Raw genomic sequence first — 21,980 nt, forward strand, 5'->3', positions numbered from 1 at the left:
ATAAAGTGTTTAAATTTACAGCAAAATAGCCATAGTGGAGTACGTGCCACAGGGACCACATCCGCATTGGTGCTCCAGCTCCTCACTTTTGATTGCCTGAGGTCATCTGTGGCAAATCTTTTCTTCTCAATAAGGAGCCAGGATCGTCTAGCGTTTCTAGAGCTCATACATTTTGGCTAGACATGGATATTTGTATATGCATTGGGCCAAAAAGTTAAATACTACCTAAAATATAATCCACATAAAAGTGCTCCACTCACCACAGCAACATCCCCTTGTGGTTGGGCCTGGGAATTCACTCTTTCACTGTCTGGCATTCTTTTCTGTCAGTTCCTCACACTGTGACCCTCTCTCTCTGCCTGCCTTGGGATGTTACTTCTTCATGACTCAGACACCCAGCCAGGTCACTATATAATCCCCTCCTTTCATATGCCATCTCAGGCAATCTTCTGTTCCAACTCTTGGTCCTGTGCCACTTTACCAATGGCTGGTAGGGGAACTGAGCCCTGCCTACTGCTCTGGGTTCAAGTGCTTACTCTCCTCTGGATCTCTTCCTTGTCTTTGACCAACTCACTTTCCCTCTAGGGAGTAACTGCAGAACTCTCCCTGATGCCACTTCCTGCTCTCATTGGTGGCTTTATAATGCCATCCCAGCTCCTCCTCCAGCTTGGCTTCATCTGCCACTAGGCCCTATCAGTCTCTGGATCTCCTCCAGGTGCAGCATCTTAAATTAGTTGGCTTCTTCTGGCTCACATTAACCTGCTCATGACTTGTGTCAGGTGGATCCCTTATCACAATGCAGTAGAAATATTTCTAGTTAGAGGTCACTGGAAACATAATAATGCTGGGAAAGTCTCTCTGCAGTTGACATTGGTTTTTGTGCCCCCCCCCAATAAATACTGGTTTATGTCAGTTCTTTCAGACAATAAAACTCAACACTTAAACTTTAGGGGTGAAATACTGACCGCACTGAAGTTGATGGGAGTTTTGCTATTGACTTCAACAGGGCAAGGATTTCAATCTAGGTGTATATGATTTAAAGGGCCACTGCCACATACCTATGGCTCAGCACTTAGATTTTGCCAACAACTGTTTTATACAACTTATTAGAAAAATAAATCATTTTATGACTGATAAAAAGAAGGATTTTAATGTCTTGTTTTAGTGTAGTATTGGACTAGTACATGAAAAGATCACAAAATGTAGTTTACGGTATACAGATAACCATTCAAGCTGAGTGAAGTGCAAAAAATACATAGTATATATGCTGGAAAGAAAATTCAATTAAAATATATATTTCACTTTTTATGCCCAGCATTATTATTGCTAACATGATTAAGGGATTTTTCTTTTTTTTCTTATTTTAATTTAGACTGCCTCTTTAAATATTTACTATTACTGTGCACTACCAAGTTACATTTTGTACTCCAGATATAACAAAGGCTTGAAAACAGGGTTAAAACCAATCAGATGGCACCCAGGTAGATACCTGCGGGATAATACTTTATTGCATTAGCTCTGATTATAAACACAAAGGTAACTGATGCATTGTAATAGAATCTTCTCATGACCCAGACAAAGATTGTAAAATGTAAAGTCTCATACTGTGTTCATGGTGTTCACTTAAAAGCAGAAAAAACAGAGCTGCTTTTTCACTATCATCAGCAGAACTGCCAACCTTTCTCACAGGGCTTTCTAATCCTTTCTGGCACCTGAGACATTTGAACAGTCGGTGGGAAGAACTGATGCTGTGATGAAGGGAGTCTCATTTCAAATTTACAGTCCAATCCCTCACAAAATCTGCCAATTCATTTTATGGCATCCCTTGTTAAAATTCATTATTTAATATTGGCCTAAAAAATCACTGGCACAGTACAATACCTTGATCTTGAATTAGAAAGCAACCAGAGACAATGTATGGCATTTTTATACACCAGTTAAAGTAGCCTACTACATACTTAAAATGCCTTTTGTATGCTGCAGTGAAGCATAAAATACATTGTTCAACTAACAAGCTGTTTTATTTCAATATTTTTGTCTATGTACTTCTTTTTATAGATTATATTATGTCGGTTGCTAGTGAAGCAGAATACAAAGAATAAATCAAATGACTACTCCCGGTTTAGAAAACGGTTTCTATTTGAAATATCTAAACTCAAACCATTAACTGCTTCAAAACTTTTCATTCAAGTGTAAACTCTTAAAGCCCAGAAGGCAGAAGTACAATTTCACCTCAAATAGTGAAATAACCCACCAATACACCACTTGGGGAATCGTTACTCTCAGAATGTGGAAACCAAATCCACTGGGCTTGCGATCACCCTCCATACTTTCCCAGGTAGATGAGACCGGGGTCTTAAAACTACGTGAGGAGGTCTTGAAATTTTTCTCTTGTAACATAGGGCCATGGTATGGTAGGTTAGCTGCTACATAACAAGAGATTTATATATTTACACACACACCCTTACATACATTTCTCTTTCACCTACTAAATCTATATTCTAATGTCTCTCTTTTTTATGTCAGGTTTCAGAGTAGCAGCCGTGTTAGTCTGTATTCGCAAAAAGAAAAGGAGTACTTGTGGCACCTTAGAGACTAACAAATTTATTTGAGCATAAGCTTTCGTGAGCTACAGCTCACTTCATCGGATGCATTGATGAAGTGAGCTGTAGCTCACGAAAGCTTATGCTCAAATAAATTTGTTAGGCTCTAAGGTGCCACAAGTCCTCCTTTTCTTTTTTTTATGTAGTAGTTAATGTTGGGGCTTGTTATCCAAAGTAGATTTCAGAGGCAGGTTAATCCACTTTTACTATTGACACTGAAACTTAGACAATGACAAGTAGCCATCTTGAATCTTCTTAGCAGGAACACAACAATAAAAAGTTTTGTGGCCAATCTGCATCGGGCACGTTGTCTTACGTATGTGAAGTTTTCCAAGTTACAAGTTTAAATGAATAAATATATGGATCTTGAACATTCGATGTTGCTGGCTATCTGGCAGCACGAGTGCTAATACTCAGCTGCTAGTCAGTCTTTAATAAAGCTTGCCAGAGTAAGAAGAAAAGGTGGAATCAAGGTGATTTGTTAGTTCGTTACCAGCACTCCCAGCTATCTTCGAGACACCACCGATTTCCTGAGGAAACTACAGTCCATTGGTGATCTTCCTAAAAACACCATCCTAGCCACTATGGATGTAGAAGCCCTCTACACCAACATTCCACACAAAGATGGACTACAAGCCGTCAGGAACAGTATCCCCGATACTGTCACGGCTAACCTGGTGGCAGAACTTTGTGACTTTGTCCTGACCCATAACTATTTCACATTTGGTGACAATGTATACCTTCAAATCAGCGGCACTGCGATGGGTACCCGCATGGCCCCACAGTATGCCAACATTTTTATGGCTGACTTAGAACAACGCTTCCTCAGCTCTCGTCCCCTAATGCCCCTGCTCTACTTGCGCTACATTGATGACATCTTCATCATCTGGACCCATGGAAAAGAAGCTCTTGAGGAATTCCACCATGATTTCAACAATTTCCATCCCACCATCAACCTCAGCCTGGACCAGTCCACACAAGAGATCCACTTCCTGGACACTACGGTGCTAATAAGCGATGGTCACATAAACACCACCCTATATCGGAAACCTACTGACCGCTATTCCTACCTACATGCCTCTAGCTTTCATCCAGATCATACCACTCGATCCATTGTCTACAGCCAAGCGCTACGATATAACCGCATTTGCTCCAACCCCTCAGACAGAGACAAACACCTACAAGATCTCTATCATGCATTCCTACAACTACAATACCCACCTGCTGAAGTGAAGAAACAGATTGACAGAGCCAGAAGAGTACCCAGAAGTCACCTACTACAGGACAGGCCCAACAAAGAAAACAACAGAACGCCACTAGCCATCACCTTCAGCCCCCAACTAAAACCTCTCCAACGCATCATCAAGGATCTACAACCTATCCTGAAGGACGAGCCATCGCTCTCTCAGATCTTGGGAGATAGACCAGTCCTTGCTTACAGACAGCCCCCCAATCTGAAGCAAATACTCACCAGCAACCACACACCACACAACAGAACCACTAACCCAGGAACCTATCCTTGCAACAAAGCCCGTTGCCAACTCTGTCCACATATCTATTCAGGGGATACCATCATAGGGCCTAATCACATCAGCCACACTATCAGAGGCTCGTTCACCTGCGCATCTACCAATGTGATATATGCCATCATGTGCCAGCAATGCCCCTCTGCCATGTACATTGGCCAAACTGGACAGTCTCTACGTAAAAGAATGAATGGACACAAATCAGACGTCAAGAATTATAACATTCAAAAACCAGTTGGAGAACACTTCAATCTCTCTGGTCACTCGATCACAGACCTAAGAGTGGCTATACTTCAACAAAAAAGCTTCAAAAACAGACTCCAACGAGAGACTGCTGAATTGGAATTAATTTGCAAACTGGATACAATTAACTTAGGCTTGAATAGAGACTGGGAATGGATGAGTCATTACACAAAGTAAAACTATTTCCCCATGGTATTTCTCCCCCCCACCCCACCCCCCACTGTTCCTCTGATATTCTTGTTAACTGCTGGAATTAGCCTACCTGCTTGTCACCATGGAAGGTTTTCCTCCTTTCCCCCCCTGCTGTGGGTGATGGCTTATCTTAAGTGATCACTCTCCTTACAGTGTGTATGATAAACCCATTGTTTCATGTTCTCTGTGTGTGTGTATATAAATCTCTCCTCTGTTTTTTCCACCAAATGCATCCGATGAAGTGAGCTGTAGCTCACGAAAGCTTATGCTCTAATAAATTTGTTAGTCTCTAAGGTGCCACAAGTACTCCTTTTCTTTTTGCGAATACAGACTAACACGGCTGCTACTCTGAAACCTTAAGTTGGATTATCTCCCTTCTTGGAAGCAGCAGCAGCACAAGCTCCAACATCACTTCCCATGCTTTTTTTTTCCATTATGACCAAAAAATCTCCTCAGAACCCCAATTTCAGGTGAACAATCTGTGAAACTTTTATTTACTTTCTGTGCAGAATCTCCTCTCTCTCTCTCTTTTTTTTTTTTTTTAAAAAAAACCTCTCAGCTTTTATTAAAGGCAAAATTTCCAGGCTGACAAACAGCAAAGCATTAGCACTCATCCTGCTTTCAGATGCCCAGTTACTGAGGTAGACTGTTAAAATGGACTATTCGGTATATGGGCAGCCACATTGGCTTTTACTTTTACAAGTCAACATGGCTAAATTAAAAGACTTGTGTTCGCTGGATAAAAGATCCATACTGATTCATTCCTATTTGGGCTGGAGGTGTTTCACCTGTGAGTCTTTACAGATGACTTATGGAGAAAGCTGAGCAGTGTTTAACTTCAGGGACAGCCTTATGCTTTTTTGCAAGACTCCAAACTGCAGTGAGAGGTGTGGCAGACATTGTGTGGGAAGAGAGATCAAATAGTTTTAAATAAGGGAGGGAGAAGAGTCTGCCACCCTGTTGTTTTTTTAACCTCCCCCTCTCTGCTACTCAAAGGTGGGCTCAGTGCACTAGCCTTCTTAAGACTTCTTGCTGATGAATAGAGCAGTGTCCAACTTTCTAAAGGCCTCGTCTTCTTTGCTACATTAATCCATCAAGTCTCTCTTCACTCCAATCACACAGCATCTATGCAAGAGCAGTGACATCCTCTCCCCCACACCACCCCAAGTGGCACCTGCAGAAGGAACAGTCTGGAGCAGGAATGGTAGCACCCCGCCTCAGGTCACCAGCAAAGAGCACAGAGTGATTGACATTATTTCCCACAGAGCACACCACCACTGAGTATATGTTTGGTTGACTCCTCCTTCAGAGAACAGCAAAACTAGAAATCCATTTTGATTTAATTTTGCAGCGTAACTAAATCACAAGTAGGTGAGGTCCTACTGCGTATCCTGAAATAGCATCAGTTATGTAGTGAAATAGGTGTGTTTACCAAAGATTAAATTTAGATATCTACTAAATTAGAAAGTTAAAACTATATTTTAAAAATAAATTATAGTGTATATTACCATGAAATGTCCTACAAATGAAATTAAAACATGCAAATTAAACCCTACACTGGCTCATAACTTTCGTAAGTTGGCTTGTTATGTTTAACAAACACTTTAATTTCTTATGTCCTTGTATGGGAGCTATCTGACACACCGAAGTATGGTTAGTAATAACCATTAAGAGTTAGGGTTACTGGTACTAGTCCTATTAATTTGTATCATAGGATGATGGGATGTAAAGTTTCCCAATGTTCATTCCTCTAGTTTCTACATTGCTGCGTAAAGTTATCAGATTCCAAGAAGTTTAATGATATTTTGGTGAGATTATGTGTAATTAAATTATTTTTGGTACTTGTAGACTGGTGAAGCAACTCCCAACTACACACACACACAAAAAGGGGCAGGGGGGGACAGAAACCTCCCCCCCACACCCAAAGAACAGAGCATCATTTATATCACCAAGGAATAGTTAAAATATCAGCACTGTAACAATAAATAGCCTCTACGATGGGATTTCTAACCTAGACCCAGAGCTGTGGGTTCAGAGCCCCGATTTCCCCCAGGCCATATCTCCTTTCCTGTTTCCCTGACCAAATGCCTCTTTACCTCTAGTGGAGACCGTCAGAGGTAGGCTAGGCCCCTGAATTATTCAGAGGTCCAGCTACCCTCTGACAGGCTGTAAAAAGGATTTCTGAATCTCTAACAGTGAGCAGTTTTTATTAACTGATCATTTGTTGAGCAATGTTGTAATAATCGTACCTATAAATTTAACCTAATTGTGAGTTTAACTGTGAAAAGTGAGCATAAATTCATAAGATATCACAATAACGTACAATAACATATGTTGAATGGGAAAAGGTGCAAAAGAGAGACAGACTAAATTAGTCGAAACAAAAAGGTCTACTGATATAAGGCAAGGACTGGACTGTGTTAAGATCATGCTGAGTAAACAAGAACAGTGAGAGACCAAAAATCAATGAGCCAAAATTGGTGTGTCAGAAACTGCTTAATATAATGAGGGGATGGGTTAATCCACCCATTATTCCATTTCAGTGGTCCTTAAGAAAGAGGAGAAAAAATTCTACTGGAGTGAACTCTGCCATCATGGCTGCCACCATCTCCTGGCACTCCAGACCTTCTTTGTCCTAATCCTGAGACACAGCTTGACCAAACTGGGCCCGAAAGAGGAACTCAGGTGACAATGCCACCTCCACCAGGTCAATCACCACCTAAGACATGAGACTGTTCCCCCCCGCCATCCCACGTGTCCTTTTCCTTTCCCAACCTTCCTATTTCCTATCCCTCTACTTTTTCCTTCTGCATAATAAAAGTCTGGTTTAGGCAGCCATTATATATTTTACAACACTGCTGTAAGCCTGTGATGAGAAAGAGGCAGCTAAATGCAATGCCCTAAACAAGCTGAGGCTGGTGCAAGTTTGCCAGGCCTTGGAATGGCTAATAAAACTATGTACTATGCCTATGTTTTTCCAGAAGCAAGGTTCCAAGTGAAAGCAATGCCAGAGAGAGAAGCTGGATTTTCTATCTTTGCTATTCTTTTTTCTCTCCCCTTTTGTGCATGTTTGTCTTTTTTAGCCTTCTTACTAAACTGTTCGGACTTTAAAAACAACAGCAGTAACAACAGCTCCAGCCCATCTCCACTAACTTTTCTTTTCCCCTAAAGGAGAGTTATTACCATCTTTAATACCACTGAAAGGACTGTCAGGAAAGGGGGTCTAGTTTTTTCTAAAACTCTTTACAGCTAAAGGGAAAGGGAACAAAGGATGTTGTTAAAATAACAGCCATATTTATTAATTTACATTTCAAATTCTTTAACTGTTTTCCTTCTTTTCTTTATCTTTTATAAAAGATTAAAAGGATTTTGATGGTGTGTTCACAATAGTACTAAGCAGGCTGAGGTCTATACCCTGTTATAGTATTGGCCTTCACTACATCCTCTGGCAAGGAGTTCCACAGGTTGACTGCATTGTGTGAAAAAAATGCTTCCTTTTGTTTGTTTTAAACCTGCTACCTATTAATTTCATTTGGTGACCCTAGTTCATGTATCATGAGAAGGAGTAAATAACACTTCCTTATTTACTTTCTCCACACTCATCATGATTTTGTAGACCTCTATCATATCCCCCCCTTAGTCATCTCTTTTCCAAGATGAAAAGTCCCAGACTTATTAATTTTTCCTCAGATAGAAGCCGTTGCATACCCCTAATAATTTTTGTAGCCCTTTTTTAACCTTTTCCAATTACAATATATCTTTTTCGAGATGGGGCGACCACATCCACACACAGTATTCAAGATGTGGGCATATCATGGATTTATACAGAGGCAATATGATATTTTCTGTCTTATTATCTATTCCTTTCTTGATGATTCCCAAAATTCTGTTTGCTTTTTTACTGCCACTGCTATTGAGTGGATTTGTTTTCAGAGAACTCTTCACAATGATTCCAAGATCTCTTTCATGAGTGTTAATAGCTAATTTAGACCCCATCATTTTATATGTATAATTGGGATTATGTTTTCCAATGTGCTTTACTTTGCATTTATCAACATTGAATTTCATCTGCCATTTTGTTGCCCAGTCACCCAATTTTGTGAGATCCTTTTGTAGCTCTTTGCAGTTTGCTTGGGACATAACTCTCCTGAGTAGTTTTATATCATATGGAAATTTTGCCACCTCACTATTTATCTCTTTTTTCAGATCATTTACTCCATCCAAGAGAGTAGTTGGTAGCATACTTCCCACCCCTCTTATGGAAATTCTCTCTTTCTTTTGACTTTCACAAGTGCCATTCCTACCACTTCATAGAGCTCACCGCTCTCATCACCTTCTCTGAAAAACGTAAGAAGCCTATCTCCAAATCTATTTGAAAAGCCTTTCGGGTAACATCAGAGACTGCATTCCACAACCTGCATAGAGGCTCACTCTCTAGCAGGAGCAAGGAAGGAACAACTTTCACAGGGCATTTGAGGCACCATTTGGATTTTTCAGGGTTCATTTGGTTTAATTTAAGTCACCACATATATGCTATTTAGGATTTTATATTACACTAGCCTATCTCAGACATGCATCATTAGATACTACTTAGATTTTGGCTGTTTGAAAATTTTCATTGTTTAATCAAAGTGAGGGACAAATGATTAATAAAGAAATTGAATGGGCTGCTCATCTTTCCCAGGTACCTCCTCCATTTCAGTCTGCAATTTTATTTCACAAACATTTCCAGACATTATCATTTCCAAGTATATCATATATCTCATTCCATTCCACCCTCCTTTCCATTTTATGGCATTTTTGACATCTTTTACAATGGTATGGAATATAAATTCTTCCCCATTCTTTGAAGTTGTTGATATCTGCTGCAGAGGTTTCTTTTCCAGCAGGATGATCATGAATTTTCATGTATATTCAAGCCACCTATTTCTTCCCAATTCTATTAGTCCAATGTGTAAATTGCTTTCCTATAAATCTTCCTTATTTTGATATATGTAGACAACTGCTATATGAGAGTCTGATACATGTTAGCATTTGATAGTGGTCTGTGCTCAATTAAAGGGAATATGGTACACTTCTGTCATTGTCTTTATCAGTGGTCTAAATCAGACCCTTTTAACATTCTTTCATTCTGTTTAGTATTCCTTCTAGCATCTGTTCTGCATCAGAAGATTACTGTGCCATCTGCATATAGTGGCATCATATTAGAAGGTAGTGTTATCTGATGTTGGTTGCAAAGCATTCAAAAGAAAATCTGATACAAAAGGCCAAATTGGGCCAAGGCCTACAAAGATGAGCAAAGTGGCAGGGATAAAGGTGCTAGAAGCCTGCCTGTTTGGGTTCAGAGCCAAAGGACAGTTCTTACACTCAGGGAGCTGAAGGACTGTACCGTAGCCACATCCACAGAGAGCACTGACAGAAGTAGTGTGGGTCACGCCTCCAACATATGGGAATGCACACTGTCACTTTTTGTGAGTATCCTAGCATCTGTGCTTTCCTTACACTTCAGGACGTATTGTTGCTGGGTTCTTGCTGGATCCCTGAGTTTCCAGACCACCCTCTTTTACAGGTTGTAACAAACCCACTATTCAGCCAAAAGGGATAAAGAGAAGCTTCCCCTATCTGGTTCCTCTAAACAATTCAAATAGATCTGAAATTAATTTGTTTATTTCAGTTACATTTACTGGTTTAATATATTATAACTATGTCCATTTAATTGCTTTGGGACCTTTAGTAATAAGTACAAGTAGAGTTCCATGTATCAAGAATGGCAATGTAGGGAGTGGAAATGGTGTTTTGTTCCTCCCCCTACCCATTCTATCACAGAACAAGAGAAATGATTCAAAAGATCATCTAGTACAGAACCCTTCATTGAAGCAGGGATATGTATTATCTAGACCATTTGTCTAACACGTTCTTAAAATCCTCCAATGACAAAGATTCCACAACCTCCCTAGGTAATTTCTTCCAGGGCTTAACTACCCTGACAGTTAGGAAGTTTTTCCTAATGTCCAACCTAAACTGCCTGGGTTGCAATTTAAGCTCATTACTTCCTGTCCTGTCCACAGTGGATAAGGAGAACAAGATATCATCCTATTCTTTATAACAACCTTGTACGTACTTGAAGACTATTCTTATGTCTCCCCAGGCTTCACTTCTCCAGACTAAAAAAATCCCACTTTTTTCAACCTTTCCTCATATGTCATATTTTCTAGACCTTTAATCATAAGTGTTGCTCTCCTTTGGACTTTCTCCAATTTTGCTCACATTGTTCCTGAAGTGTTGTGCCAAGAACTGGACACAATTCTCCAGTTGAGGCCCTATCAATGCTGTGGAGAGTGGAAAAATTGCTTCTCGTGTCTTGCTTTCAACACTCCACCCATAGATCCCAGAGTGATGCTTGCTTTTTTTGGAAACAGTATTTATTGTTGATTCATATCTAGTTTGTGATCCACTCTGACTCCCAGATCACTTTCTGCACTACTCCTCTTGAGGCAGTCATTTCCCATTTTGTACGTCTGCCATTGATTATTCCTTTGGAAGTGCAGAACTTTGCATTTGTCCTAATTGAATTTCATCTTATTTATTTCTGATCATTTCTCCAGTTTGTCAAGATCATTTTGAATTCTAATGCTGTCCTCCAAAGGACTTGCAACCCCTCCCCAAACTTTAGAAGTGAATCTCTATGCCATTATCCAAATTATGAAGCCAGCTTGCCTGGGATGTACTACATGAAAGACAATGCTCTCAATATTTGATAATATTTAACATAAATGTTTATAAGAGGTGTGCCTGCATCAGCATTGGGTTTCAGTAGAACTATAATCAATGTTTCACATAGCTTAATAAGGAAGGCATCAGTTTGCATTTTAAGGAATTAAAATATTCCTTACAAATATATCACTACTTATTCACTGCAGGCTTTGTTAAAAAAATACATCTGCATACCGTGCATCCAGTCTGAATGATTTCCATGCACACTGTGAATTTATGGCATCATTTACTTCGTTCTGCTATCCTCTCATTCAAGATTTTCTCTCTGCTGTGTACTAACTTTGACAGGTTAATGTATTCTTCTTTTGTGCTGTTACATTTCTTATGGGGAGAGGGTTCCCCTTTTCCTCTCCGTGGCAGGAACATTTTACTCTTTTGTTTATGGTTTTTTTCCTTTATTATACTGCTTGAAGAAGAAGGATGGTCCCGTGATTAGCATGCTAGTATGGGACTCTTGGACACCAAATATTCCCACCAAAGATTTCCTGTGTGGCATTATATCACAATCTCTCTATGCCTCAGATCCTCATCTGTAAAATGGTGATAAATAACAATTCCTCACCTCACAGAGGTGTGCTGAGGTTGAATACACTGAAGATGGTGATTAGCTCAGATACTATAGTAATGATAGGCATATAAGTACTCAGGGTACAGTTTTTAATCACTCCCACTTATTATTTTTTTTTTTTTTTACATCTCAGAGCTAATTATGGGGGTTGCATATTCTGAGTGGGATTTTCACAAGCATTCACCATTGGACTCATTGCTCCCACTGAAATCAGTGGAAATTTTCCATTTTAACTCATATTTCCACTGCAACCTTCACTTGAGCTTTCTTATTATTCAAAAAAGGCTGGGCTGTCATGCCCAGTCCCAGCACTTCTCAGATACACCTTCAATTCCTTGGATAATATTTGAGTTTTTTTTAAAATCATACCCTCATTTATTCTCAAACATGTGAGATTTAAGTTACTTAGATGAGCCACCTTCTTTCCCCTCACTCCCCAAAGGTATTCATTCTTTCTCCTCATATGCCCAACATGGCACATTTTCTGCCTGACAAAAGGAGCGAGTGGTCAGAGTTCTTCTCAAGTATGATCTTAAATGCAAATAGTAATATTGGGGGGGGATGCAATCAGTGCCCTCGTTTGCAGTTTTACCAATGAAATTTGATGCCTAAACACATTAAAAAAATCTAAAAAAACCCTACTTGTAGTTGTCTGTTAGGCCAAAATATTTTACATCTGACCTTTCTTCCTTCTCTCCATCTCCCCTTTTTTGTATGCAGTACTAGAGCACCATGTGTGGAGAAGGACTGTGCAAAATTTTTGTTATAAAATCCAAACTCGCCTGTTCTCGGGCTTAATTTGATGAAACTCCATCCTAGTAAGTGAAAACTGGTAATTGGGCTGAGTTTTAGGGCTTTGGAGTTGCAAATTCCTCTTCACACTTGTCTCCCAGCCATTGTCCCCATTAATGAGTCCAACTAATGAAGTTTTCAGAGGGGCACTGCCTAATATCTTTTGTTCTGCCCTACAGTAAGTCCTGGGGGAGTTTTACCAAAAAAGGGACTGATAATCTCTTTCTTCTTTTGCCTCTTCAGTTCTGCAACTCTCCAATTCTCAAAGGAGGCTTCTCAGGGTGAGAAGGCCATCCACACTCCCCATTCTGCGGAAAAGGGGCAAGAAATATCCTAATCCTGATAATGCTACCTATCTGGACTCCTTATTGACATGCACCTCACAAGCCTTTGTGGGATTTCCAAAATAAGAGCAGTGCACAGCTTTGCAGAATTGATGCAAGTGTTTCTTCTTTAACACCTTCTGATTGTGTTTATATTTTATTTCCCATCAATATAATTACTTTCTCCAAAAGGGAATTGATTTCATTTCTTTTTTTTCCCCATTACTTTTCTTTATTGCAGTACTTAGAACACTGTGGGCCACTATAGCCTTGATTCTTCCTATTATTCACTGCTGTCACTCAGTAGAAAGGATATTCCTCCATCCAAATTGCAATTCCTGTGTCCCATCCTACATGCCCCTTCAGTTTGTATTTGTGTTGTCTATTTTTTTCTTGGTTTAGTCTTTTCCTGCATTGGTTACTGAGATATCCCCATTTGATCCTACAGCAATAGTTTATCTCACTGGGTAAAAGTTTAGCTATAAGGCAGAGCTCTATCTAACCCTTCTTCTCACTAATATTACATAAATGAGACCAACACATGCTATTATTTTTAATGAAAAATCTTCTGTTGAAGATCTCTGCTAAGTCTAGAAATATGTCTGGTGGCTCTGGTCCAAGAAAATCCACATAAACATTCATAAAGATGCTGTAAGTCTCCCTTTAACACTTATGTTTTTACATTGTCACATCTTTGTATTTTATAGAAATGTCTTTCTTTTTATTACATATATTTCATATCAGTATAAAAATGATTTATATAATTTTCAGTTTTTGGCAGTTCATCAACTTTTCATGATGAAGTTACAGTGCAATAAATATCCTTGAAAATCCAAACTGTCAAAATTTACCAGAATATTTCTAAAGGCAGCTCAAAAATAGATGAAATACTAGATGTACAACTTCCCTTCTTCCAAAAATATTATTTTTGACTAGACAGCTCAGATTTACCTTCTTACTTGTAAGATCCTGTTTTACAGGGAGACAAATCCTCTAATCCTCCAAATTTTTACATCTAAACATATTCTGATACACATTTTAAGGACAAGGGTATATTTAAATGGCAGGAAAGGTAGAATGTCCCACAAATACATCAACCTGAAATATTCTAACAACAAAGTCAACAGAAAAATAAGTATCCTAATATATATTTTGACTATATTGAATTTATAAATTTACTATGTTATGAATTTTTGTCCTAAAAAGATTGTCAATTATGATTAATAATCCCCCTTATAATTAATTCAAAATTTTATTACAATCCAACTTTTATAACTTTAAATATAATAATGCTGGCCATGTCAGGGCAAAGAATACGTCTAGTCATTAATTTTACTTGTATCACTCCTCAGCTCTCAAAAAAAGGCAATAAAAGGATCCCTCCTTAGAAATCAGGCTAGCCATGGCCACACTCATCTCCATAATAGCACAATTTCCAATTCACGCCTCATTTTCATTAATGTTGCTGGCCATAAATTTTTAAGCATATGATAAAAAATTTCTGAAGCGGCATAAAACTAGCATGAAGAGGGAGTTCATTAGTATGTGACTCTAATTAGAAATTCCATATTAACTTCCCATTTCTACTTGTGCATATCCAATAACAGCAGCCCTAATATCCTATGTATCAGACCTATATTCGTTTTGAGAGCTCTTGTTTCTCTGTACTCCTTTTTTATTTTTAAATCATCTCTGTTTCCCTTGCTATTGAATAAGTCAACAGACAATTGTATCACAGCAGTGCCTTTTGTGTCACAAATTATCCTGGAGAATTGTGAGAAGCTACCAGCACAATGCTTTATTAATGATACCAGATCATAAAAAGAAGGGGGAAATTGCTGACTCCAACTCTTTTCTAATGTTGGGTGATAAAAATGCTACTTCGGGATTCAGAAGGTTAAGTTCTAATGTATATTTTGAATGGAGTGTGCTGAAATAATTGCCTCATAAAGCAATGCATTGACCAGCCTGCTAATGGCTGCATAGTGCAAAACTCAGCAAAGAGTGCCAAGCTTACTGGAAAAAATGCTGTGGCACTACTTTTGTAGATTTCCATATGAAGTTCACTTTTCTTCCCCCACTTTTTAAAAAATTTGTAAAGATTGTATCACAAGAACATTCCCAAACCTGACCAAGTGATCATTTCCGCTGAATGGATAGTTCTGGATAGATTCGATAGATAACACTAAAGGATCAAAGAGTTCACCTCCAATGCAAAATTAAAAAACAAATCAAAATAAAAATCACTAACTACATATCACTTGCATTAGTCTAGTATCTTATTTCTTCTAGTTCCTGCTTCAGCCAACAAAAGATTCAATTCAATTCCTTAGTACAGTGATAGCAGACAGTGTAACTATTGCAGATATATGCACATGCCTTTAGAATGTGGATTATATTCCGATTTAAGAACAACAAATAAATACTAAGAATAATGAATAAACTTCACATGCCACAACTGCAAAAACAGGCCCCAAGACAGCAAAGCCTGTAAGCTTATGTCTATGCTTAAGTGAGAAATAGAATAAGGACAATGGACTACAAAAAAAACAGACTTTAATAAATTTCAAGAACTGGTAAGTAAGGTTTGGGAAGAAAATCTAAGGGAAAAAAAGAGTTTAGCAGAGCTGGCAGTTTCTAGAGACAATATTAAAGGCACAATTGTAAACTATACCAATGCAAAGGAAAGATAGAAAGAATAAGAAGAGGCCAATATTGCTCCACCAGGAGTTCTTTAATGACTTGAAAAATCAATCCTACAAAAAGTGGACACATGGATAAATTGCCAAGTAGTAGTAGAAAAGAATAGCATAACCATGTAGGAACAAAATCAGAAAAGTTAAGGCACAAAATGAGTTACAACTAGCAAGAGACATAAGAGAATAAGAAGTTCCTTAAATACATTAGGAGCAAGAGAAAGACAAAGGAAAGTACAGGTCTTCTAGTAGTGTGAAAGGTGAGCTAACTGACAATACCAAGAAGCCTGAGTTGTTTAATACCTATTTTGCTTCACTCTTACTAAAAAAGTGAATACTGGCCATATACTCAACACAATGAATATTAACAACATGGGGGAAGAAACATAAATAAAAATAGGGAAATAAAAGGTTAAATAATATTTAGATATATTAGGTTGTATTCAAGTTAGCAGGTCCTAATGAAATTCATCCTAGGATACATATGGAAATAATTGAAGCAATCTAGGAACCATTATCAATTATCTTTGAGATCACATGGAGGATAAGAGGTCCCAGGGGACTGGGGAAGGACAGATGTAATAACTACCTTCAAAATGGTGAACAAAGAGGACTGGGGAATTTATATACCAGTCAGACTTTGATACCTGGAAACATTCTGTAATAAGTTATTAAACAATGGATTTGTAAGCACCTAGAGGATAGTAAGGTTATAAGGAATATCCAGCATGGATTTGTCAAGAACAAATCATAACAAACCAACCTAATTTCCTTCTTTGATAGGGTTACTGGCCTAGTGGATGGAGAGAAGCAGTAGATGTAATGCATCGATTTTAGTAAGGCTTTTGATACAGTCTCTCACGATGTTCTCATAAGCAAACAAGGGGAATATGGTATGCTAAGGTCTGTAAGATTGCAGTTTAGCTACTTTACGCTTCAGGCTTAAGGAGACTTGACATGAGTGTGTGACCCAGGAATGACCCTATGCCAGTAAGGTTACATAATTACAGTACAGGATATACCAAGAATACCAGGAAAATATGTCACAGTGTACCCATCAAGACTGCAGTGTGCCTATTTAGACTGTAAGACATCTGATTGTAACATCATGAAAAGTTCTGCTCTGACCGCAGGTTACTGTGGGAACATGATTATGTTAATGAGATGTTAAAAAGAATAAAGGGAACTAAGAGGACGACCAATAAAAAGTGGGGCACTCCAAGACTGATGGGTTGTCAAAGTACAGATGAGGAAATGGAGGTTGGGACCTGCATGCATATGCATAAGGTGGTAGGCATGGTCATAACAACAAGAGAAAAGGGGACTCTAGTATGAATATAGTGGAAGATTTTATTGGGAAGATCCCAGCAGGAACCACTCCTCTACTGATGACCACCTGTTGAGAGAGCCAGATGACTCTAGAACAGGGATCTCAAACTCAAATCACCAGGAGGGCCACATTAGGCATGACGGCTGCATCACTGACCCCCTCTCCTTTCTGTGGCCCTGCCCCCACTCCACCCTTTCCATGAAGCCCCACCTCTGCCCCATCAGCGCCCGGGGCCAGTGCCAGCCACCGCATGGCCAGTGCCCGGGACTGAGTGGCTGGAGCCAGGAGTCAGCATATGTCGCTGTGTGACAAGAGTCAGTGCTTGCTGCTGCATGGCCAGGACTAGGGGTTGGCACCCAGGGCCAATTCCTGCCACTGCGGGGCTGGAACCTGGGAACAGAGCTGTGGGTTGGTGCCTGCTGCCGTGCAGCTGGGGTAGGGGATCAGTATCAGGGGCTGAGGTCACGCAACCGGACCACAGGGCCAGCGTAGACCCAGAAGTGGGGGCCAGAAGCTGACTCAAGCTCTGCCGCTGGAGCCAGGGCTCAGCACCTGCTGCCCTGCATCCAGAGCCAGGGATTGGCACCCAAAGCCCTGCGGTTGGAGCCCACTGCAATGCAGCTGGGACGGAAGTCATTGGTGCCTGGGGCCAGCGCCGGCCACTGCACGGCCAGAGCTTGGGACTGGAGCGGGGGCCAATTGAACCAGGGGCTGAAGGTTGAAGCCTCACAGCTGGAGGCCAGGGCCATGTGGCTGGAGCCAGGGGCTGGGAGTAATGGGGTGGGGCGGTGTCAGTACCCTCTGCCCTGTGGTCAGAGCCCAGCGCTGCAAGGCCAGGCTCCTGAAGTCCCACCACAGGAGCCTGCTGCTGAAACCCCCTCCCCCGATGGTGGGTCAAGAACTCACCTTCCTCCTACAGTGTTGTGCCCCACCTCTCTCCAGAGGCAGTGCAGCACGCCGCATCCAGGAGCAACAAGGAGAGAGTGGGAGGGGCTGATGCTTTGCCCCCACTGTGGCTGCATTTTAGAAACGTTGGCCTAGGCCATCCCTGACAGGTATTTCTCCAACCTGTTTTTAGAAACCTCCAATAATGTGGATTCCACAACCTCCCTTGAAAGGTTATTCCAGAGGTTAATTCCCATTCATATCTAGAAAGCTTTTCCTAATATCTAACCTAAATCTCCTTGCTGCAGATGAAGCCTGTTACTTCTTGTCCTGCAGTGGACATGGAGAAAAATTGACCACAGTCCTCATTATAACAGCCCTTAATATATTTGAAGACTTATCGGGTCCCTCCTCAGTCTTCTTTTCTCAAGACTAAACATGTCCAATTTTCTTGACCTTTCTTCATAGGTCAGTTTTTCTAAATCTTTTATAATTTCTGTTACTCTGCTCTGGACTCTCTCCAATTTGTCCACATCTTTCCTAAAGTGTGGCACCCAGAACTGGACTCCAGATGAGGCCTCACCAGTGCCAGGTAGAATGGAACAGTGACCTCCTGTTTCTTACATATGACATTCCTGTTAATACATCCCAGCATGCTATTACCTTTTTTTGTTTGTTTGTTTTTTGTTTTGCAACTGCATCACATTGACTCTCATTCATTCATTCAATTTGTGTAACCCAAGATCCTTTTCAGCACTATTACTGGCTGTCAGTTATTCCCCATTTTGGATTTGTGGATTTGATTTTTTCTTCCTAAAATGAAGTACTTTGCATTTATCTTTACTGATTTTTATCTTGTTGAATCAAACTGATTCTCCAGTTTGTCAAGGTCATTTTGAATTGTAATGTTGTCCTCCAAGTGCTTGCAATCCCTTCCATCTTGGTGCCATCTGCAAATTTTATCAGCATACTGTCCACTCCATTATCCAAATCATTAATGAAAATATTGAATAATAGAAGACCCAAGACTGAGCTCTGTGGAACTCCACTAATATGCTCTCCCAGCTGAGAGCAAATCATTGATAACTACTCTGTGAAGATGGTCTTTCAACCAGTTGTGCAACCACTTTATAGTAATTTCAGGAGGTGCACATGAGAGAATGAAGGACCACCCACTAATTAAGTGCCTGGAGCCTGGAGACTATGCACATGTAAGGTGAGGTAGTGGCCTTGGTGGGGAATAGGTGGGAGGGGCAGTGGGATGAGAAGAAGAGGTGGGGGGAATTTGGGATGTGCAGGGCTGCAGCAGCCAGAGAAAGAGGCGACTTTCCCCAGCTCAGGGGCTGCTGCGATGGGGGAAGACCTATATGTCCTATAAACATATGGGGCTGTTATGTCAAGACCCCCCTCCTTCCCAGCCCCAGCCCCACTTTTATCCAAAGTGTTTTACAATAGTTAGCTAATGGTACAAACAACATTTGGAAAGATCATCCAAAGTGGAAAGTGGTCCGCCGAGACCCTCAGCAATTTTCAAGTGGTCCGTGAAAAAAAAGTTTGAGAACCACTGTCTTAGCCTATATGTCTTGCACTATGGTCTTACTTGACTTACATGCCTAATACACACTCATCACTCTTAAATACCTGTCAATCTTATACTCCTATAACCCTTCAACTTAAATCTCCTGATCACATATTCATTACAGACGAAATAGCATGCGAGTTAATCAGGACGATAACACAATTAAATAATAAAGTGAACTAACTGGCTACGACTAAGAGGCAGGATTTGGGTAAAAGTGAGATATAAATGTACTCTGGTTAGCCTTGTGTATGGAACCAGAATAAAATACCACTAGTGAGTTAAATAAAAATACATGCATAATTGAAAACACAAAAAATATATTTTAATTAAAGTGGCCCCCTCCTACCAGGATCTCAAAGTGCTGTGCAACATAAGAAAAGTGATTAAATAGAATTAAAAGATCATAATGGAGAGTGAGGAGAAGCCAATCTCTTAAAATCTGGAACAAACACAGCAACTGAGTCTGCTCTATCAGATCAGCAATGGTCATATTTAAACATAGACAACACACATAGCTGCTGTTTTTAAAAGAAAGTTTTAAGACTTAAAAGTTTTATTGATTGATAATCTAGTGGTGGAGGAATGTTAGTTATTTGTATTGATTATTTTATGTGTCAGCAGACTGACACCACTGATCATAAAGTTCTGTTGACATACCTTTAAACTCAAGCTAAAATAGGCAGCGTCACTTAATTGTTCTTTCTTCCATGACAGACATCAAAGGGTAATTCTGGGTAGTCTCTCAATTGAACCTGCATAGCTCTGCAAGATTCCATTTTGTCACCCTTTTGATTCAACATGTGAGTGAGAGGGACAAGCATAACTATTTGTGTTGCACTACTTTTAGTATGCAGATAACACATAATAAAATGTCTTTTTTTCTTATCTTTGCTGTTTAATGCCTGGAAAAGTTTGGGACTTGGAGAAGAGTGAACAGCTAACGCATAACCCAGCCAAAGCAGAAATAGTGCTTTTAGTTCAGGGGAAAGTTCTGGAGAGAAGGCCTTGTTTGCACTACAATTTCTCCATCAAGTTCAAGATTTTAATGAGTACTTGTATACTGAGACAGACTCCAGGAATCTGAGGTGGTGTTATTATCCAAAATCACATTTTATCAATGGACCTCTGGTTGGCAACTACCACAGTTATCCATACTTCTGTGACAGAGTGGATTACTAAAATTTGTTTGCATGGTGCATTGACCATTCAGAAATCACAGCTGGTGCAAAATTTGACTGTCTATATGCGACACCCATTTTCAAGGTATTGGATTTACTTCCTATTCACATCCAGGATGAGGACTTTGATCTATAAAGCTTTATGTAGTTCAGGTCTTTGTTATCAGAGAAACTGCTGAGCCTCCATAGATGACTGAGCCAATTAATATTTGCTAAGAAACTCAAGTTTACAGTCCCCAGATTTAAACATCAGGGAGCCAAGACACGCAATTTGAGCAGAAGGTCCTCAATTCTAGAATTTACTTCCCACACTGGACTGAAAGAACCTGAATCTGATGATCTTTAGAATAAGATACAAAACACGTATATTTAGATTTTGTGTAAGTGGACTATGGGAGTACAAGACTAATAGATGGACATGTAAGTGGTTTTATGGGAATTAAAGTGTTTTATTACTAAAATTGCAATTGTTGAAATAATGGGTGAAATGCTGGCCCCATTGAAGTCAATGGTATAACTCTCATAGACTTCGGTGGGGCCAAAATTTCACTCACTGTGTTTATGTTTTTTTTTATATGGCCATTTTTGATAATTGGACACATTTTATAAATGTATTAAACTGGAATATTTTATGTTGGGAGGTATATGCATGACTATTTGGAATTATATGGAAATATCAGCACATCAACACAATGCAAAGACTAGCATTATAACAGTTATAAACCATAACTTATATCAGATACACATTAGGGGAAAAAAACAAAACACAAAAAGCTACCTACTGATGTCATGTAAAATTGTGTTGCACATTAAAATGTACCAACTCCAATAATAATGGTAGTTCTACAGTGATGTTATTAATTTTTAAAAAATCTTATTTTATCTTGATCTACAGCTGTGTAATTTAAAAATACCAATTATTAAATGAAAAACTAGTGACACATCTCTATATGTTATAAAAACTAATGGATGGGGACAGTGATTACTGGAAATATAAATCAACTTCTGGGATCTTAAAATGTCATACTAAACATGCCTCATTCTCACAATTACCAGGATCATTTGATTGATTTATTGCTAGCTTTGTAATCAGTTTGCCCCCTTTTCTCCACCCATTATCTTTTATGCAAAAATATTAAAAGCTCTTTGAGTGTGATGTAAATCAATAAGTTTCCTCTACATATATTTCTAAAATAATTGTTAAAAGGAAAATTAAAGGGCCAACTTCTTGAAAACTGGAGGCCCACAGTCACCTACAAAATAATCTGTCCTCAAAAAACCAAACAAC

General features: G+C 39.5%; 1 protein-coding gene across 28 annotated transcripts in view; it reads right to left on the reverse strand.

Moving 5' to 3' along the window:
- RBFOX1 (RNA binding fox-1 homolog 1) overlaps positions 1–21,980 on the reverse strand; it is a 2,470,149-nt gene that overhangs the window by 682,305 nt on the left and 1,765,864 nt on the right. The window contains exon 1 of one of the 28 annotated variants that reach the window (XM_043493167.1): positions 5,739–5,757. The exons of the other annotated variants lie outside the window; for them this stretch is intronic. The gene's annotated coding sequence lies outside the window, so the exon portion shown is untranslated. Of the gene's footprint in view, positions 1–5,738; positions 5,758–21,980 lie in introns of those variants that run through there. 28 annotated transcript variants of the gene reach the window in all.

The sequence above is a fragment of the Dermochelys coriacea genome, chromosome 10, assembly GCF_009764565.3.
Source record: "Dermochelys coriacea isolate rDerCor1 chromosome 10, rDerCor1.pri.v4, whole genome shotgun sequence".
Classification (NCBI taxonomy): domain Eukaryota; kingdom Metazoa; phylum Chordata; order Testudines; family Dermochelyidae; genus Dermochelys; species Dermochelys coriacea.